Raw genomic sequence first — 21,224 nt, 5'->3', positions numbered from 1 at the left:
AAAAAGAGAAAAAGAAGGTCTTCCTTTCAATGTCTGTCTTCTTTTTGCTTTTGACTCCCAAAGGTAAACTTGAGGTAAAACCCTGTGGTCTCATCTTTAAGGAGCCATCTGGTACTCTAGGAAAAGCCCAGCATGCAAAGCTTTTCCATCCATGTCCCAAGGTAGATATTTAGGACGCGAAGACAAACAAGTAGAAGGCAGGTAAAGCAACATTTTCGCGTGTCTGCTCTAGATGCCCGGGGCTGTCTCTGGGCTTGGCTGAAAGGAAGCCAGACCTGCCTGCTGTTTGGAAGCTGCTATCCTGTCCATCTAGGAAGCCCACTCTCTAGAGACTGTCTGTCTGAGAAGCTGGCTGGTTCAGGAGTAAGTGACACCCTGACACCAGGACTCACACCAGGGAGCTAAATAAGGTGGTACTGCTCTCCGAATGTACAAACAGGGTTCAGGGCGTGTCCCACCTTGGTGCCCTGCTGCTCTAGGTATTTAATGTAGGTCAGATTGCCCCCACATCATTAGAGTCTTTAAAAACAACCTCAATGACAGGAAACACATCTCAAACGGGCTTCCTGGGGCGGCAGAGAGACAAACTGTTCTTTTAAGCAGCTAAAAGCACTGTTGCCGATGAAGGCAGTAACAACAATTAGGACTACACCTTAAAAGTGCACTGGAAGAGGGGTTAGCTTTTTCAGGTGTGCCCAGGTAGTTCCAGAACAAACCACAGTAGGAAACAGTGATTAGCAGGCTCCAGATACCTTTCTGTGTGTGCAGTGAAAACCATCCACCGCCTCTTCTCCCTCCCACACTGCAACACTTTTCCATTAGCTCCTCTGACTCTTGAGCCCCCAAACCATCTCCCCTTGCTCCTCCTGGGCTTTCCTTTCTTTCTTAAGAGCAAGCATGTCTCCCCATCTCCCAAACATGCAACTTCCCTAATGGATCAAACCAAGAAAAAGGGCACATCACCTCTACCACTCTACCATGACGATGCTCACACCAAGAGGCCAGTTCGATGACCTTCATTTCCATGTTAATGCAAATATCTGTGTTTTCCAATGGTCTTAGCTGACCCCTATGAAAGGGTCATTTGATCCCAAAGGGGTCAGGACTCTCAGGATAAGAACCTCTGATCTACACTGTCAAGTTTGATGCCATCTCCTGCTGTTTCATAAAAGACTGTGACACTGTGACTGACAGCAAACAGGTTTTCAGAGGGTACCTTAGGCTCTGTCCCTGTTTGCCAGGATACAGCTGAGACTGGTTTCAGAGCATACCACAGAATAAAAAATGTGTCCCTGAAACAGGCGATGTCCCCCTTAAAGTCAACATTCAGATCAATATAAAGACTTACAAATAACAAATGGAGTTTAAAATTACACATGGGGATCCTTTCCTCTAACAACCAATGCCTCAAAAAGGACTTGAAATCGATCCACCAACTAGGCTTGGTGCAGCTTAATAGTAGTAAACAGGCCACATAGTAATGCTTTGAGTTAGTGTCTCCTGGTTCTGTAGTTCTCCCTAGTTCAGTCCAGAAAATCTTCTCAACTAAATTCTAGGTGCTGGGACATGACAACTGTCCTTGACCTTTGGAGATGATGACAGTCCTTTCCAGAATACCACAAGAAAGATTATGATGTGACTAAACTAACAAGTCCTCCCCTGGCCTTCTCTCTCCCCCTGGCTCCTTCTGTAGGCCATCAGACAATGGCCTCTTCTACTTTGCTCACTGCCGGAGTTCCAGTCACCTACAATACCTGTTCTGGACGTTGGTTTTCCCCAAACTCATGTGTTGGACCTTGGATCACAGTAAGAGTTTGTAGACCTTTTAGGGGGTAATTAGGTCACAAGGGCTCAATCCTCACCAGCGGGATTGGTAACCTAAGAGAAGCAGCTAAGTGCACTGCCTGTCTCCATTGTATGAAGACACAGCAATGAAATCTATGAGGCTATGAGGCTGAGAGTCCCTCCCAGACACTGATTGTGCTGGTGTCTTCACATTGGATTTCCCATCTTCCAGAACTGTGAGCAATAAATGCCTATTGTTTCTAAGCCTAAGGTATGCTGTGCTAACATTGAGAACGGACTAAGGGTGTGGGTAAGATGGCTAAGTGGTTAAAGCACTTGCTGCACAAACCTGAGTTCAATTCCTAGAACCCACATAAAGGTAAAAGAAGTGAACCCCACTAAATTGTCCTCTGACCTACACATACACCACACACACACACCATATGTTCACACAAAAAATAATAAAGTTTTGTTTAAAAAAATAAAAGAACAGGCCTGGATCATAGACATGCTATAGGCATTATGGGATCTCATGATGTTAATGCTTTACAAAGTTATACTTCTTTCAACCCTGAACATGAGAGTAAATAATCAGCCTTCATTCTGTTAGAGACTTCAGATACATATCAAAGGGGATGCCATGTGCACGCAGGGGTTATACAAAAATAAACCATAGAAGCTTCACTTGGAGAGGACTCCTTGGGAGGTGCTGAGGCATGGTCCTGAGATGCACTAAGGACTTAGAGGCACAGTGCTCCAGCCCCTCTCCTAGGTTCATGTGTCTGAACACTTCCTGCCCAGCTCATGGCACTATTTGAGGATAAAGAATTGGAGAGATGGAACCTTGATGGTGTGTGTGTGTGTGTGTGTGTGTGTGTGTGTGTGTATTTTAACTCAGCTGACTCAACTTCCTGTTCGCTCTGCTTCCTGAGACTGCTGACAAACAATGTGATCTTTGGCTCCTGTAGAGCCGAGCCTTCTCCCCCAAGATGGAAGGCATGTCCTTGAACTGTAAGCTAAATTAAGTCCCTACCTCTTAAAGAAAATAAAATTTATTTAAATAAATATAGTAGTACTGGTAAGAAGTGTGTCTCAATCAGTGCTCTGTGGGAGGGGCTGAGAGCCTTTCAAAATAAGAGGAGCTTAGGGAATGGAGGACAATACTGAGTCAACCAGGTACCTTGTATATCCTCCGGGCCACATGCACAGTCTGGCTTCTGTCCATAGCTTGGGGTTGGGGGGTCTTTGGGGACCCCTTTTTCCATCTGGGAGAATCATGAACAGCTGGGGATTACCTGTGTTCAGACTAGACCAGTTCTGGATACACATGTGGATTCTTAAATTCTTTATTTTTAAGTTACTACTATATCTGTGTGATAGCCTCCTATGTATGGTTTAAGTATTTACTTGTGCTGAGAGCAGACAAAAAGGACTTAGAGGGACTTGGTGAAATTCCTTCTAGATGAATGGTCTACGACAAAATACTAACTTACTTCTTATGTTGTTAACTTTACATATGTATCTATTTTCAAAAGTTATGGGTATGTATGTGAGCATCTACACACTCCTGTATGTACAATAGATACATAATAGGTAGATGATAGTGTGTGGGGAGCCGCAGCTGCCACCCTATATATATATATTGAACACCTGGTCTCCGGCCAGAGCAGAGAGCATTGATAAACAAGCCCTTAGTTGGAAAAGCTGAGTGCCTCCAGTTTGTGATGCAAGCTGGCATGATTTTCCCACAGCCTATTATGCTTTGCCACGTAGCTGATGCTGATTGGAACCAGGGAAAGTATTTAACCTGCGAGGGCTGGGGGTTAGAGAGGAGATTATTATGATTATTGGGATAAGTAAGAAGAAGTAAAAATGAAGGTTCCTGATTAAACTGTTGGGAGAAGAGCTCGTTGTTGCCTCCTTATTTCCTCTGGATGGAAAGGCGGCCGACAATAGTGATCAATAATAAATTGATAGATGATGCTAGTGAGCAGATAACTGATAGATGATCAGTAAGTAGATGAAAGAGATAGACATGGAAAGACACGGTACGCTGTATACAGATGTATGTAATAAACAGATATGACACTTACAGACTGAATCTTGACCACCTTATAATTTGTACATCAAAGCCCTAACTGCTGACACTTGAATGTGACTACATTGGAAACAGTGTTGGTTGAATAGAGGCCATCTGATATATCCCTGAAAGAGATGTGGACACACAAGGGTACACACATAGAGGGACTACTTGTGAGCAGACAGCAGAATGACAACTATCAGAGAGCCACAGACAGAGGCCTGCCTGCCACAGGGCCTTCCCTGATGGTCCTCAGTGGAACATTTGTGTCTGTTGTTTAAGCTTCCCCCACACACACCTATGATATTTCATAGTGCAAGCAAACTTATGTAAGTGCTGAATTAATTTGAGGAAAACACTGTTCTCTTTGATGAATTAAGTGCCATTAGAAATGAAACTGTCATTTAACTGAATTAAACTGAATTTGAAAATCCATTATTTCTGACTTTATCCCAATCATTCTTATGGTAATGAAACAATAAATACCCTTTTGAAAAGGAAGCTATTTCCAATCTGTCATTAGTCCACTCTCTTCCATGCCACCCTCAACAGGTACATCAAGTTCCCACAAGAATGTTCTAAGGAGTAACTGCTCTAAGCAAGTCAAAATTAGTAGGAGAAAGTTCAAATCAAAACACTATGAGCTTCACCATGAGAGACAGTGGAGATCAAAAAGTCCAGGCCTATACATTCTAGAATTCAGGCTTATATTTGGAATTGTTCTCACCCCTGCTGACCCCTTTAGCTCTCAGACACAGTCACACACAGAAGAAGACAGACAGACACATGCACACAGGCATATGCAGGCACAGACAGACAGACACACAGACACACACACACACACCAATAGTAAAGAGCATCATGACAGCAAGATGACATAGAAAACAGATACAAAAAGTATCTTTAAGAAAAGATTCTCAGAGCTGGAGAAATGGCTCAGCCATTAAGAGCACGGGTTGCTCTATCAGAGGACCCTGGGTCAATTCCCAGCACCCACATGGCAGCTCACAACTGTTTGTAACACTAGTTCCAGAGGCTTCAACACCCTCACATAGGCATACATGCAGGCAAAACAGCAGTGCACGTGAAATAAAAATACATTTTAAAAGAAAAAAACTCGTCTCAGTATGGTATAAGAACCCAAGCTGAGCACAAAGATGGTCCTCAAAGCTTCTGCCCATTATATCTCCAAGCTGTTCAGACTCTGGTCTCCCCTTCTCTAGAGAATGAGGTTGACATGAGAAGTTTCCTCCTCTGGGATTGAAATATTTCACTTTGTATGGAAGCTCCTTAAATAGAAAAGTAAACAACTCAAAAGAGCTTCAGGAAGTCCCAGAAACTGACCAGATTCACCAGCTTCCCTCCCTCCCTGTTTTCCAGAGTAAACAATAAAAGCTAGGAGTCACCTCAGACACTAGAGAGCTCAGCTGCAATCAATGACTGGAAGAAGCAGAAAAACACTTGAGCTGCCTTGAAGAGGTTTAGACCAGGGTTGTGTGGAAAAGACCCTCTCAAACCTGTTGAGCTGCCTGCAGGCGGTGCAGTGTGCTCCAGGTTCCCAGTTTTGTGAGCTGTCATCTATGCTGGGGTAGGCCTTGATGATGCAGCTCTCTTTGAGTTAGTCTGTTGTGGGCTCCCTACATGGGGGGGAGTAGATAGATGTATGGGCTCCATCTCCCCAAGAAGAGTTTTGTCACACAACAGAGGCAATGCACCACCTCTACTCTACCATGGTATCCTGCCCAACTACCGTAGCACGTGGGATCTCTTTCCTTTTCTCAAACTCCGTGATGAATTACTTGGATTTCTTACTGATGAGAGAGTGTGGTAATTTGAGTGAGGAATGTCCACCATAGAGTCAGGTCTTTGTACACTTGGTCTCCAGTTTTTATTTTCACTGGGGGTGATCTGGCAGGTATGGTCTTACTAGAAGATGTATGTCACTTGGTTATACTACCTCACTCAGCTGTGAGTTTGTTCTCTCTACTTCGTGTCTTCTGTTAAAGGTGGAACTCCTACGATAAGAAAAAAATAAATTAAAAAAAAAAATGGGACTCGGGCCACCATGTCTTCCTGCCTTGGCTCCCTGTCATGATTGATTCATATCTGTTTGGAACTGTAAGCCCAAATAAACTCTCTTCTTCAAGTTGCTTTTGGCCATAGTATTTGATTACAGCAACAAAAAAAGTAGCTAACAGGGACAGCATGAATCCAACTCCCAAGAGATCAGCCTGTTGCTTACCTAGTACCCCATGCTGATTTATATAGCTGTTGTTCTAAAACACTGTGGCCAGGTGAAATAAAACTTTAAACATAGGCCATGTGTGTGGCCCTGGGGAAGCACTCTGTAAATTTTAATTGTTGGAGTTTTTTGAAATATTTGGCACAGACTATAGTCAGTGGAATAAGCTGTATCTTAAATCACTTGGAAGGTGACTTGTCAAAAAATAGCTTACTTTATATTCCTGTCCCATGGTATCCATCTCCAAGCTGCACACACCACTCCTACAGCCCTGAGGCAAATCGTGCTGTTGACAGGTGAGAACAAGGGGGAAGGATTAAATCTTGTAAATATAGGAGTTGAGACAGTGCTGCAAGAGAGCTCTACTGCTTCTTCCTACAGGTAAGACCGGCCAGAAGGGAGCAAGGTGAAGTCTTGCAAAATAAGGGATGGAAAGTAGTGCCTGCTGCCTCTTGTCTAGGCGTCACCGAGTCTCCAAATATAGCTTATCTTATTTGGGTGTCACTTTGACTCAGACTTGGTGGCCTGCTTTCTATGGCAGATAAGTAACTACAGATAGTAAATGTAAATTTCTATGTGATGTCCATGGAGACCGTCATCTTGCTTCTGGCACCTCAAGCTCAGCCTCAGACTCTCGAGATGCAGGTTAACTCTCCCTGCACCGTTAGGCTGTGTAGAAATTTGAAAATACTGTCATAAATATGGCACAGGCTTGTATAGTGCTGTCCAGAGCTTCATCTGGAATATCTGCCTTTTCTGTGGAATCGTGTTAATGTGTGTGGGTTTCAGGGGAAGATAGGAAAGGTTTATGGTCACATTCTCTTACTTATCACCTCAGGTCTCTTGATCCACCTGAGGGAAGCAGCGCTTTCAGCCAGGCCTGCTTCCCATGACAGTTGTTTTGCTGTTACCAAGGACATGTGTGAGGAAAGCAAATGCATCTTTGAGGAGATGATTATGTGAAGCATGAAAATCATTTTCACCTGAAGGGCAATGGCATTTTAGTAATGTCCTGTAATCAAGGAAGTAGTTATATAGGTCTTGGTAGAGGAAGGTGTACTAGCTGGTTTGTGTGTCAACTTGACACAGGTGGAGTTATCACAGAGAAGGGAGTTTCAGTTGGGGAAGTGCCTCCATGAGATCCAGCTGTGGGGCGTTTTCTCAATTGCCCCTTGTGGGTGGTGCCATCCCTGGGCTGGAGGTCTTGGGTTCTATAAGAGAGCAGGCTGAGCAAGCCAGGAGAAGCAAGCCAGCAAGGAACATCTCTCTATGGCCTCTGCATCAGTTCCTGCTTCCTGACCTGCATGAGTTCCAGTCCTGACTTCCTCTGGTGATCAACAGCCTTGTGGAAGTAAGCTGAATAAACCCTTTCCTCCCCAACTTGCTTCATGGTCATGATGTTTGTGCAGGAATAGAAACCCTGACTAAGACAGAAGGAGAAGCCACAATTAAACCCATGTTTAACTTGCACCGTGTTAGCATCTCACAAAGAGATTCTCAACCTCTGCCTTTTCACCTCACATCTAAGCAACATTATCACGGACTGAATAAGCATGTTCACAAGGAAGGGGGAGCAAAAGTTAACGTCTCACATGCTTTCTCCTTCTGTCTAGTAGGAACAAATACGTTTCATACTCTAGTAGAGAAAGAAAAAAAAAAAAGAACACCTTGTGCCTTGGCATAAACCAAAAAAATAACAGCATTGAGAACTTAGGAGTTAGACAGACTCCAGACAGGGAGCAAGGCCAAAGCTAGCTAAGGAAGGCGGTAAGTTTCCTTAGCCTCCTGACTTAACACAAAAGCCTGGCAGCTTTTGTGTCCCACTGGCAGGCCCCCTACTGATGGCCTGGGGCAACAGGTTCAAGGCTAGATCAGGACCAGTCACTCAACATTTACTAACCAATCAACTCTCACGTCTGCCAACTGGCCAACCCTGGGGGGGGGGGGGCAGGGCATTTCTCAGATTTCTCTGCTGCCACCTGTTCTGCTTCAGATTTTGCCTGGCAGAGAAAATGAACTTGACCCAGACCCCAGGTGCCTAGACTGTATTGGCATCCTCTTAGATGGATGCTAATTCTAATTCTCCCCCCAACCAAATGAAACCTTAACTGTGTTCTACCTCCTAAGGAAAATACATCTCCCTGCCTGCCCCACCCAGTTGTTTGCTATGCTGCTGTCTGAAGAAAAGTCACAATTTTAGGAAGATGAAATGCATGTGAAAGTCATTTTCAAACACAAACAATGCTCAAATGCACACTTGGTACTGTCTGTAATTGTTCAGGGTACTTCATGTGTTTATTATGGTTCTCTCTCTCTCTCTCTCTCTCTCTCTCTCTCCCTCTCTCCCTCTCTCCCTCTCTCCCTCTCTCTCTCTCCCTCTCTCTCTCTCTCCCTACATGTCTCCCACCCCCTAATTCTGATGAGCCTTCCTTTCCAACGAGAGTCTCTGGAATACTGGTTAAGGAAGTTCTTTTTTTTTTTCTTCTAACTCCTCCCACATCTAAATCTTCCTCCATCAAAAGTAAATTAAGTATCAAGCAGACAGCTTGCTACTCTTTCCCATTTTAATCCAGCCATAACAACAACAACAACAACAACAACAAAACCTCATAATCCGAGCAGCCACATTTGGGGGAACCTGCCCAAGGATTTGCCTGTCTTTGTTTTCCAACACCCCTTGAAATGGACTCACCTTCCCTGCCTTTCACCACAGAGTGCCTGGCCCTTCTACTCACACAGCCACATCTGAGACCCAAAAGAACTGCAGTGTCCACGCATGAAGCACTGGCCTCTCCCTATGCTCCCTCCCTCAGAGATCAGGAGAACTTTTCTCTTTCTCTATCATCTGCTGAGCTGGTGGACGGTGACTCACCCATCTAGGTTCAGTGCAGGAAGGCAGGACTACACTGGTCTTGTTCTCTGAGCCGCCCAGTGACAATTGTCTTCTTTCTGGTGGCTCTTCATTGCCTCCTCTATTCAAAACTCCCTGCTCCTGTGCTGTCACTCTCCAGCTGGTGACCTTGTGGTCCCAGGAAATGTCCAAGTATTCTTTCCTCACCAGATCTGAACAAGGTCGTTTGTGATTCAGCTACCCACGACACCTCGTGAATTGCATGTTCAGGAGGCACGTGTGCAGGTTCAATAGATCTCTGTGAAGACACCTCTTCAACATCCTCTTCTCTCAGTGCTTATATTATCATTCATCTTTTGTGTCTTTGTGGTGTTGGGGATGGAAAACAGGATCTCACTTATGGTAGGCAAGTGTTCTGTCACAGAACTATACCATCAATCTAGCACTCACATATTCCCTCTCTCTCTCTCTCTCTCTCTCTCTGTGTGTGTGTGTGTGTGTGTGTGTGTGTGTACACTTGCCAGCGTGTGTAAGCATGCAGGCACATATTCTGCAGGTGCTTCTGCATATGCATGTTTATGTGTATGGAGGCCAGGGGTCCATGCCAGGTGCCTTCCTCTATCCCTCTCCACCTTTATTTTTTGAGGCAGAGTCTTTCATTGAACCTGAAGCTCACTGACTGAGCTTGACTGACTCACCTGCCAGGTTCAGTGACTGAGTCAGCTCTACCTGAAGCTCACTCACTGAGCAGGGACCCACCTATCCCTGCCTCCACCTTGACCCTAACCCTAGGGCTCCAGGCATGCACCATTGCACCCAGTCTTTTCCATGGATTCTGGGGATCCAGACTCATGGTATCCTGCCAACTGAGCCATCTTCTCAGCTCTATCTTCACATTCTTGGAGCGGCTAGTGTGTACCTTCGTCAAAAAGCTTACCTTGGTGCCCTCACTTTATCTATGGTCACATTTTTTGTGATTGAGTGTTCATTTCTGATTGTTTTTCTTCTTACTTCCTAACAGGATGTGAGCATGGAAAACATAATCCAGCACGCCTCTAATCCCTCTTCTTCCGGTCCTGACCACCCATCTTAGGTATGCGGCCACCTCCTGCTCAGTAGCTATCTCAGGACTGGCTCAAATGCTGGCCAATGGCTCTTCTTTGCCAGGTTATTGTCTGTTCCTCCAGGTCCTTGTCTCAAGTCCCCTTCCTCTAGATGCTTTGATGTGGCCTCTATCCCTAAGTAGGTACTGCTCAGAATTGAATGTGGAGTGGAATAGAACCCAGCCTCCTCTGCTCCTACACCACTGGGAGGAATAGAACCCAGCCTCTGTTCCTACACCACTGGGAAGGAATAGGTATTTCTGGTTAAATGTCTGGCTCTAACCTCAGAACTCCTATCTATTGGCTCTGTCTATGCATACATACCTTACTCCTCTGCATCTCTGTCTCTTCATTCTTCCTGACACCCGAAAAGTTCCCCTCAAATGTACATAGGGAATGGCATGTCTCTATCAGTGAAATGCAAAGCTGGTCTCTAGGCCTCACTCAGCTGGCACACTACTGAAAGCCCAGGATATCTATCACATGAATGCAGCTTATCTGGGAGGAACTATCCTGTAAACTCTTCTTTTTTCTCTTCTCTTCTTTTCTCTACTCTTCTCTTCCTACCCCTGCCTCCACCCCTAGCTCTTTGAGACAAGGACCCACTTGTAGCCCACAATGGCCTCAAACATACTTCAGTTTCTTTTTCTTCTTTCTTTCTTTCTTTCTTTTTTTTTTTTTTTTTTTTTTTGACTTTTCGAGACAGGGTTTCTCTGTGTAGCCCTGGCTGTCCTGAAAGTCACTCTGTAGACCAGGCTGGCCTTGAACTCAGAAATCTGCCTGCCTCTGCCTCCCAAGTGCTGGGATTAAAGGTATGTACTACCACTGCCTGGCTCATACTTCAGTTTCTTAAGCAATGAAATTTACAAACGTATGCAATTCATCTGTTTTTCTCTCTCTCTCCCTCTCTCTCTCTCTCTGAGTGTATGTGTATGTGTGTACGCCTTCAAGTGTGTATACATGTGTATGTGGGGGGGCTACATATGCATATGTGTGTGCATGCTTGTGTGGGGAATCGAGAGACCGATGTTAGGCACCATCCTCTATTGCTCTTTACCTTTTTAACACAGAATCTTTCTCAAGTCTGTAGCTCAGTGAGTCATAAGGACTAGTTAGCAGGCCAGCAAACCCTCCTGTCTCTACCTCTGTAACAGTAGAATTACAGCCACTGCATCTGGCATTTTTAATGTGCATGCTGGGATCTGGGTTCAGGTATCGCACTTCTCTGGCAAGTACTCTCCTAACCATGTGCTTGCAGTGCCCAGGGAAGCCAGAAGAACTGTCAGATCCCCTAGGTTTGGCATGATGGACAGTTTGGATGCTGGGAATTGAACCCAGGTCCTCTGGAAGTGCAGCCAAGGCGCTTAACCACCTAGCCATCTCTCCGGCCCCGAGTCCTCTATTTTAAAACTGTCTCTGAACCTTGATGTAGAGCTATCGCTTCAACCTGACTGTGCACCCAAACTTCTAGGACTAGTATCTTTTGCAGATACATTTCCCCTCGGATGCTTTAGTCAGTGTCTCTCACAACCATCTATCTTTGTCGGAGTAAGCAGCACCAAGAGGAAAAAAGCACAGAGGCAGAGCCCTACTTCCTCACTTTACCCCTGCCCACCCTCGCCCTGGCCTGTTGTTTGATATAGCAGGAGGCTGCCTTCCAAGATTCTACAAAGCCAGGCGCACTTTATATTGTCTACGATGGCAGGGTTGGTGACTCCAATGTATCTGCAGGTCCTCTGACATATGGTAAGGACAGTCGCTTTGGCCTGAGACAGACCATAGATGAGGAAGTACCTCAGCGACTTGCTGTCACTCTGCAGATCCTTCAAATCCAAAACCATTCAGATTTCAGTGGATTCTGAGTGGTCAAATGCCCCCAGCCTCTGCTAGCCAATAGAAACTAGGAGAATGTGAAAATGATGTCATTTGCCAAGTAAAAGAAGACCCTGGGTGAACAGAGGCGGGTCAGCGTAGAGGGCAGGCTAGAAGCGTTAGGACTAAGAATGTAGAAACAGCAGGATGAACCACAGGGAAACACATGCACAGGAATGCACAAGCACACAGTGCACGAACAAGTCGATAGCAACTCTGGCTCTCATATGTGCCGATATTTTCTCTTCCTTTCTATTGAGCTCCATGTTTTCAAAATGCTGGTTTCCACCTACTAGGCTAGCATCATTACGTTAATGTCAAATCACTCGCGTTTGTAGAAGCGTGGAGATGGCAAGCCCTCATCCACAGCCCAGTTAGCCATAAATGCTTTCCTGGGTGGTCGTGAGCTGTCTTTTAAAAGCATTTGTTCTGGGAGGCGATGTTTCCATCTTTCGAAAAGTCTCCTGGCTCTATTCCCCTCCCTCACACCTGTGCAGAGGTGACTAAAAAAACCGCTTTCACTGTTCCAGGGTGCTAGCTACTCACGCTTCAAACTGCCCCTTTCGGACTTCAAGACCTCTCCAAGCAGTTTGGGCTGGCCTCTGCCCTCACCAAGGAGCTAGTTAGCCCCGCCCACGCCCTACCCTGTCAGAGCCAGTCTGATCTGATGGATGCTCGCATCTCAGGCGTACCTGTTTTTGCTGCTGTGCTCCCCGCCTGGAATCGCAGCGTTAGTTTCCAGATCTCTCTCCGCCCCCACAATTAGCTTGTTTTGTCGGGTTTTAAAAAATGTACTTAGCTCTCTCATTTTTTTCACCTGTGTGTTGGAAATACTGCTACTTACTTGGGGGAGGGGACAGTTAGTACGGATTAACTTATGTGTGGCAGTTCCCCCCTCCTCCTCCCCCCCATAGCCAGGGAAACCTTCTTCCAAGCTTCTTTTGCTCTCAAAACAGTCCCGATTGCTTCATTGTTGCCAGATTAAATCGAGTACAATATCCAGGGCTCCATGTCATCTAAAGTGCTGTGGGAACCGAAGTATCAGAACAGTTTTCTGTCGCACTTGCTCTCAGAAGGCCTTCCCCGGTTCGGTACACAGAACGGGGCTAAGAAGAACGCAGGAGGGACTTGGAACTGCAGTCTCACGGGTAAGGTAACCCACCACCCTGTTGGCTCCCCAATGTGAACAAACCTGTCCACGCAGGTTAATCCTAAGAAACAGACTTACTGCAGGGGGCGCGCATCCTGGGGCTGGGGGGACCACACCCTTGGTCTGGAGGTGCAGCTTCCCCAGCCCCTGGGGCTCTGTGGAGGCGCTGCGGAGGCCTGGTGGCGGCGAGAAAGTTTCTCACCTGCGGCAGAGGGTGTGGCTGGGTCGTGGTCCCCTGCGCCCCTTGGATGCTCAGCTCAGTCCGCGGAGCTATATCCAGGATTTCCAGACTCCTCGGGCTGAAAGGGGTGACCTCAGCAGCAGCAGGGCAAGCTTCGAACTTGGGAGCCCTTCAAAAGGCCAGCAAGCTGCTCTAGGTACCATTTGAATCCCGATAACTCTTTCCCACCCTTCTCATCTTCACCCACTCCAATCCCAACACGCGTGCAGACTGAAAGGCACCCAGACCCTAGGCTAGCCCTACACCCCGTCCTGCCCCGGGTTACCGCAGGCTTTACACGGTCCAGCTCCTCGGGTGCGCGAGCCTCACCGCTGCCCTGCCGCCGTGCCGCCGTGCTGCCGCTGCCAGTGGCCGGAGCTGTGCAAGTCGCTCTCTGCGCCGCGGTGCGGTGGAGACGCGCGCTCCCGACCTAGTGGAGGAGGAGGCGCTGGGCACTGAGGCTGTGGCTGAGCTCCAGAGACGTCTCCCCAACCTTAGGGATCCACATGAATACCCGCCCCGCCTTCCAATTTTGTGTAAGAACCTGCAATGAGCAAAGGAAAGAAAAGATGTCCAGGGATACTTTATCCTCTCCAGGTCTGTAGTGGGTATCTTAGCTTTGAGTACAAGCTCTCATGAGCTGATCGAGATGAAATGAGGCCACATGAACAGAGAGGCTTGCCAGTCATTCTCAGCCTTGTGTTCAAGTTCAACGAGGCTAGAATCCTACATAATGCACTGCTTCAATTACTATCTCGGTTTTTGAGTGCCTCCTCCATAGGTACAGATGCCAAGGGGCATCAAACACTCTCCAGATTAATCCCCAAGAGTTAGCAATGGGCTGGGAGCAGGCTCAAGTTAACAGCCATGACTCTCTTCTGCATCTGTTTGTTCATCCGATCTGTATTTGGTGCCGAACACCAGCTTTCAAAAGGTTATTCTAATAAAGAGACAGACAATAAACATTACCAATAAATACCACTAGGGCTATTTGAGTAAAGTGTGGGCAAAAATACAAAAGAAAAATAGGGCGGTGGGGGAGAGGGGGTCAGAGCTAGCCTTACTCTGTAACAGGGAGGTGAAGAACAACCAGGCTTCGTGCATATGGGGAAAGAACACTGCCTTAGAGCCAGGCTCTGAGATGTCCCTTAGCATATACTGTGTGTGTGTGTGTGTGTGTGTGAGAGAGAGAGAGAGTGAGAGAGAGAGAGAGACAGAGAGAGAGACAGAGACAGAGAGACAGAGAAAGAGAGAGACAGAGAGATAGAGAGACAGAGACAGAGAGACAGAGAAAGAGAGAGACAGAGAGATAGAGAGACAGAGAAAGAGAGAGACAGAGAGATAGAGAGACAGAGAGAGAGACAGAGGGAGACAGAGACAGAGAGAGACAGAGACAAAGACAGAGGGAGACAGAGACAGACACAGAGAGCTAGAGAGATAGAGGGAGAGAGAGGGAGAGAGAGAGAGATTGAGCTTATGTGCAAATCATAAGTGCTACATGAGAAGGTCCATGACCATGTCGGTTTTCCAAGTGAACCAGGCAGCAATGGCCCAGTACCTTTAATCCCAGCACTCTTAGAGTTCAAGGCCAGTCTGGCCCACAGAAAGAGTTCCAGGATAACTTAAAAAAAAAAAAAAAAACCAAAAAAACCAACAACAACAACAAAAAAAAAAACAAACAAAAAAAACAACCAAGAGAGAAAAGGGGAGGGATGCCGAGAGAACTGCATGGCAAGGCCATGCCAGAAGAGGATTCCTGGAAGTGATAGCTGTGATAGCTGACTCAGAGATCTTTTTAAAAAGTAGTTTCTCTGTTTTTTATAGCATCTCTATGTGTTCTCCTGTCTCCTTGGCAAGCAGCTTGATTCTAAATGATACACTTTAACATCTGTAGTGAGAGTGGCCCATGGTTCACAAGACTGCACACTGACTCATTCCCTTTGCAGAATTCTGTTTTCTGGGGATGTGATCCGTCACCCAAGCCATGGAACCTCTGCCACGGTCAGAGCCTGGTGACACTGCACAGAGCAGCGACAGGACGTAACTGCCACTGCTAAGTGCCAGCTACTAAACAAGCCAATATCCACCTTAGCTGTGGACAGCAGCGGGTGGGGTCGTTCCCGAGTTAGAGGTCCAGGGGTGTACAAGATGGATAGTCCAAGAACATTGTGCTTGGGGGCAAAGGCAGGTGGCTAACCATTAGTTTCAGAAGCCAAAACTGCAGCCTCCCAGAAAGTAACATCAGGAGGAAAACGAAACTCAGATGCCCCTCCCTAGGTATCTCTAGCTGTCTGTCATGTCTGCTTCCTTTCTCCACAGTCACTAACATCCTTCCTCCTTTCCCTCTAGATCCATCTCAAGCACACTGTATCTTCCAGAAACCCTTCCTCGCTGCTCTGCTTGGAACTCTTCTGTGGAGCAGTAAGTGTGAGTACAGGAGTGTGCGTGTCCCTGTGTGTTTGCAGCCTCATGCGTGCCACAGTGAGTGTGCAGAAGGGAGAGGGACAGCCTCGGGCGTCTGATCTCACCTCCTATCTTCTTTGAGGCAGAATCTTTCATTGCTCACCGGTCTACAGGTCTGCGCTGTGTCTTATCTTCCCGTTAAGAGCAGAATTACAGACACACGCTCCTGGATCCAAACTCAGGGCCACAAGCTCGCACACGCACTTCACCCAGAGCCGCCTCCCCACCACTATCCACGAACTCTCAACCTGAAAACTGAAACCTCTCACATAGCACTTCTCCGTTTCTACTTTAGACTTCAGCAAGCATACCCCGACCCCTCCCAGAGACCTGTTCCACAGCTTCTATAAGAGATCAGGTTTTGGCTCCAGTGGGCATCTAATGGGTGAGCTTTTATTACAAGCAGCAAACTGATCTGCAAAGTCTTTTCCAATTCAAGGAAAGTTAGTGGCGAGGCTAAGTTACATGTATCTTTGTCCATTCGTAAAGGTTGTCCTGTCATAAATGGATGTTGACCATTCATAAAGGTTGGCATCAGTTTGTCTTGAGGTAAATTCTGTTTGCCCCATTCTGAGATCGGAAAACTCAGGCTTGGGCATCGTTTCCCTATGGTCACAATTCTACTCAGTGGCACAGCTGGAATTCGCACTCAAAATGTAGAAATTATCATCATTGGGAACTCATACTTCCTCTCGCCCAATCATTCATTCATTTGTTCCTTCTACAGATATTTACAATTATTTGTCTTGACTCTGTAACAGCTGCCAGGAAAATTGCAATGATTAGATCACAGATCTTACCCTCAAAATCTAATGAAAGGGAAAGAGGAGCGAGGAAGTAATCAAGACCCAATATTCTGAACTTCACAAAAGAGGCTCGTGGAGAGAGAGCCTGAAGGAACTCTTTGTTTCACCCACAGTGTTTGGAAAGGGGAGCTGACAGCAAGGATTCTCTGAGAAGACAGAGTTACACAAGCCTGCTGCACTGACTGAGGGAAATGCAGAAGCCTGAGGAGAAGCTGATGCAAACCACAGGGGCTGGATGAGTGTGACGAACTAGGAGGCTGGCTTTGACTGCTGGAGATGGGGTAGGGGTGGGAGATAGGGGTGGAGGACAGGGGATGCGCAGTTGTTGAGAACAACAGCAGATGAGCTGGGCAAGGCCAATGGAACTAGATCTCAGAGGTCTAGGAAATACTTTCATGGACTCCATCATCCTTGAACATGTGTGAAAAGTCATTACATCTGCACGTGTCATCTCACAGGAGAAGGTCCAGGGCTTTAGTCAACTTTTCAAAAAGGCTTAATGGTCCAGGGCCATAAGCTAGGGACATCACGTTCCTTTCTTGAAACTCGATCTGTGGACCAAATACTTGCACCGTCAATCAGAACATGCAGGACACCTGGATTTTAGAAGGACAGAAGGCTCAGCTCTGCCAGATGCCTCCAAACATGAAACAGTACTGCCCTCCCTAAACAAGAATGGAGGAGCCCTCCAGCCCCTCACCAATACTTCCTAAGTGGGAATGGAGGGTGCTGCTAGCCAGCTAGCAGGCCAAGAGTCAGGGAGCTGACAGCCAAGAGCAGGTCTTAGGGAGGGAGGGAGCAGGGAGTAAGACCACAGTTTGCTGAGACCATGAGCCGATAGTACTTGCTTGCGTCCTCCACTGCTCCATCTGACTTCACGAACTGCTGAGTTATGTAATCCCAGAGTCATACATTCCGATCCCCAATGCTGGAGACTATTTGGACTAATAGGGCCTTTAAAGAGGTGATTATGTTGGATGAGGCCGTGTGGTTGAGTCTTAATCCATACAACCCATGTTCTCAGGAGAAGAGCAAATTAATACACAGAGAAACAGTGGGTGGATATGAGCATAGAAGAATGACCATGCATCAGGAATAGACTGGTCATCCTAAGTCAAGAAGCGATATCTGAAACAGAGCTCTGTCTGTGACCCGCTGAGGAAATTTCTAGTCTCCGTGTGGAGATAACTTTCTATTATTAAAGTTACCCAGACTGTGGTGTTTTGTTATGGTCAGACCCAGTAGACAAATGACATCAATTAAGAAACTTAAGATGACAGCCAAATAGCTTTAACTCTCAGGGGATTGCCCTGCGTGGGCACGGACGACTCCTCTACCATTACATTGCTTGTAGGCCCCTAAAACCCAGTTGTGAGAATATGGGAATGGAAATCTGTAGGAGGGTAGTAGAAATTTCTGGTTTCTTTGGAAACTCAGTTTTGTCAGATGATGTTTTTCTGGAAGCTGTCTTGTAAGAGGATTTTTTGCTGAAGCAGACATGTGAGAAAGCATATGATGTTTTGCTGGAGTGGATGCTTGAGAGGGTGTGTGATGTTTTGAAAGAATATAAACATAACCCCACAGACAGTGAGAGGATACCCTTGTATTACTTCACCTTGCAATGCTTCACTGGTCTTCACTGATCTTCACTGTTCTTTGCTGGTCTTTACTTCATAGAGAGAAATGCACCAAAGAACTTCTCATGGTATTCTAGCTTATTCTTGCTGCTTCCATTGACTCATTCAAATTTGAAGGAGCCTTGCAGTTTCGGCTAGATCTAGCCACTGCTACTGGCCCTATTTAGTGTTTGCTATTGGACTGGACTGCTGATGTCCTGACAATAAAGATTGGCATCATTCCAAAGAACTACTTTTAAACAGGTCCATAACCCCCTTTTCCTATTAACCTTCTTTGTCTACTACTTCTGGTCAGTGGGCTAGAAGGGAAGTTGAAGCATTTAAGAACCCTAATTAAAGCAGGTTTTGAAACACCTAAGCATACACAGCAGTGGGAAGATGGAGTAGTTGAAGCAAGGCATTAGTGAAACTGGTCCTGGGAAACGAAAGTGAGAAGAAGGCTGATGTCGGAAGGAGCAGCTAGGGATACAGGAAGTAAGCAAGAGGGGGTAGGATGTATGGAGAGATGGGTAACAATGTATAAGGGCAAGGATCTATGATGATGATCATAGCCATGAGCCTTAGCAGAGGGGTCACATGATGGGAACTGGAGCCAGACTGTTACTGGTAAGAAACTAGTCATATGATCACAGGGAGCCCTTACGAAGAAGTTGGAAAGAAAAAGGAGGACCAGTACCACAAGCTTAAGGAAAGCCATGAGATATGGAGGGCTGGTCATCAAGGCTAAGCTGTCTTACTGAAAAGACCAACGGAGGGCCTTCCAATAAAGACTAAAGTCCTAGCCTTGGTGTATGGCCATAGTTGGAGCTCTTTGTGTTGTTGGCTGATTAGCCCAACTGGGTACCAGTAGCAATGCTGGAGACACACACAGCAAGTACAGCCAACACAAAGAGTAAATTAGTGAGATGCAAAGTGTCAGGCTGTGATGATCTTGTTTAGTCTTTATTTGTTTCGGGGTTTTGTTTGCTTTTTGTTTGCTTTTTGCTCTTCAGGTTAGAGACAAACATTTTTAAAGATGGCGAGCATCTCTTTCCAACTGAAGAAGCAACTTGAAGGTAGAGTCGAGGGAGAAAATAATTGCTGAATTAAGATACTAGACAAAAGATAAGAAAATAATCAAGAAAATGCTGTGGGAAGAATTGAACATCCACTTATTTATTCATTCAGTGCTGGGTATTAGGAGGTGCCCTTCTGAAGATAAAGAACTTTTTCTCAGCGATGAGACAGATATGAAAGAAAGCATCTAGTGTGTTCCTTTCCATTTGCTTAAGATGATACCATCTATTAAAAAGTTTTTTTTTCATGAAGAAATAAGAATAAAAACCAGTGATGAAGCACATCAGGGATGTGCCTAAGCATCCAAGTAAACAAGCACGGTTTGGAGACAAAATGAACCTGGAGAAGACCCAGAGGCAACACTGCAGAGGTAGAGAGGAGATAAGGAAAGGAAGCAGAGAGAAAACAGGATGAAATATGCTCTGCTCTCCTCTGCAGGCAGGGGACAGCTCGAAGCTCTTAGGATGCCAGAATCAGAGACTCATTGTTGGCTGGAGACTTGGGGTGGCGTGGTCAGGGACTCATTGCTGGCTGGAGACTTGGGGTGGCATGGTCAGGGACTCATTTTTGACTGGACACTTAGGGTGGTATGGTTTGTTTTCCAGTTGATTAGGACCTGTGTCAGCCAGCCCAGGAGGAAGCAGTAAACCAATGCTGGCCTCTGAGGATACACCACAAACACTTAATATGTCTGGCCCAGGAAACCTGGCTACATTCCAATGTGCTCAACAGCAAGGCTAGAGCCAACTAAAGGAAGTAGTGAAACAGAAAGACTGCTAAGGCTCTCAGATCTTAGAACGCAGAAACTGATACATTTACTACTCTAACTGGGCTGTTTTCTTTTTAGACTAGGATAATCTATCATCTAACTAAACCAAAGGCAGAAGCATGCATCTGCATCAGATGCCAGCAAAAGTTACCCAAGGGAACCAAGTGCCACCCCTCAAGGACTGTTGTCCCCTGCTGTCTATGGACTTTCAGAAGCCAAGTGAGAGGGTGAACATCCCAGAAGCCCAAGCTAGACTGTGAGACGCACATACTCAGTGCCCTCCTGTCAGTTAGGCCCCTCCCACCCTCTTCCTGTAGTGGTTCCAGGTTTTCCCAATTGAATTTGGAGATTATTGCTTATCATAACATTTCTCTTACAATTTTTGTCAAAAATTGGGTTTAATTTGCTTAGCCTCGGTTTTCTGTGTGGTCTTTTTTCAAATTAGCACAATTATTACTAAGTCTGTATTCTTAGCTTTTATTTGTAAGCTGTTTCTTTTTATTCTGTGGTTCACACAGCAGGACAAGATATAATCCAGCAGGATCTCATACACAGGGCCTCCCTGTGAATCCCAGCCCTTCCTGTCCAATGCTTGAGCATTGACTCAAACTATCCATTTTGCATCTAGTCCTACTGTTCCTCCACTAGACATCCTCACAGACATTCAACCACAGAGCTTGGCACCAGGCAGACAAAACAGCTAACACCTTTCCGTTCATGTGTGGCATTCAGTCAGGAATGGAGCTTTGGAAGCTTTGAGATGGCAAGTAGAATACATTTAACACACATACACACACATGTACAGAATATATTTAATACACACACATAGAATACATTTAATGCACACATGCACACACACACACAGGGTCAGAGAGGGAGCAGGAGGAGAACAGAGGGAGGACTTTTTGGACCGCACTTCCCTGATTGTGTTTGAGTGTTTACTGTCACATAGTAATGAGGAAGCTTCAGTTTATTAGCTCTGGGCTCCTCTACTTTCTGACAGCAAATGGCAAGCAGGCCGGCTTCTCCTGGATCTTTGCTTCATATTAGTCTTTAAATTGCAGCACAGCCAATTAGATGCACCAGAACTATTCCAAAATGGAAATTTCAATTGACTCTAGCTGACATGGGTAATTAGATAGATGGGTGTTGCATCGTGTGTGTTTAAGCCCTTGTTCTTTTCTACATGC

At 46.0% G+C, this 21,224-nt stretch overlaps 1 protein-coding gene across 6 annotated transcripts in view; it reads right to left on the bottom strand.

Annotated features, from left to right (window-relative positions):
• The window catches only part of Mrap2 (melanocortin 2 receptor accessory protein 2), a 37,654-nt gene extending 23,827 nt beyond the window's left edge, over positions 1-13,827 (bottom strand). For 2 of the 6 annotated variants that reach the window (XM_031345443.1, XM_031345449.1), the window contains exon 1: positions 13,590-13,827. The gene's annotated coding sequence lies outside the window, so the exon portion shown is untranslated. Of the gene's footprint in view, positions 1-13,285; positions 13,434-13,589 lie in introns of all 6 variants that reach the window. The other 4 variants (XM_031345444.1, XM_031345445.1, XM_031345446.1 and 1 more) reach the window with 4 other exon arrangements.
• Between the last annotated feature and the right edge of the window lie 7,397 nt (positions 13,828-21,224).

The sequence above is a fragment of the Mastomys coucha genome, unplaced genomic scaffold (assembly GCF_008632895.1).
Source record: "Mastomys coucha isolate ucsf_1 unplaced genomic scaffold, UCSF_Mcou_1 pScaffold23, whole genome shotgun sequence".
Classification (NCBI taxonomy): domain Eukaryota; kingdom Metazoa; phylum Chordata; class Mammalia; order Rodentia; family Muridae; genus Mastomys; species Mastomys coucha.
This window is presented reverse-complemented; position numbering and strand designations above follow the sequence as displayed.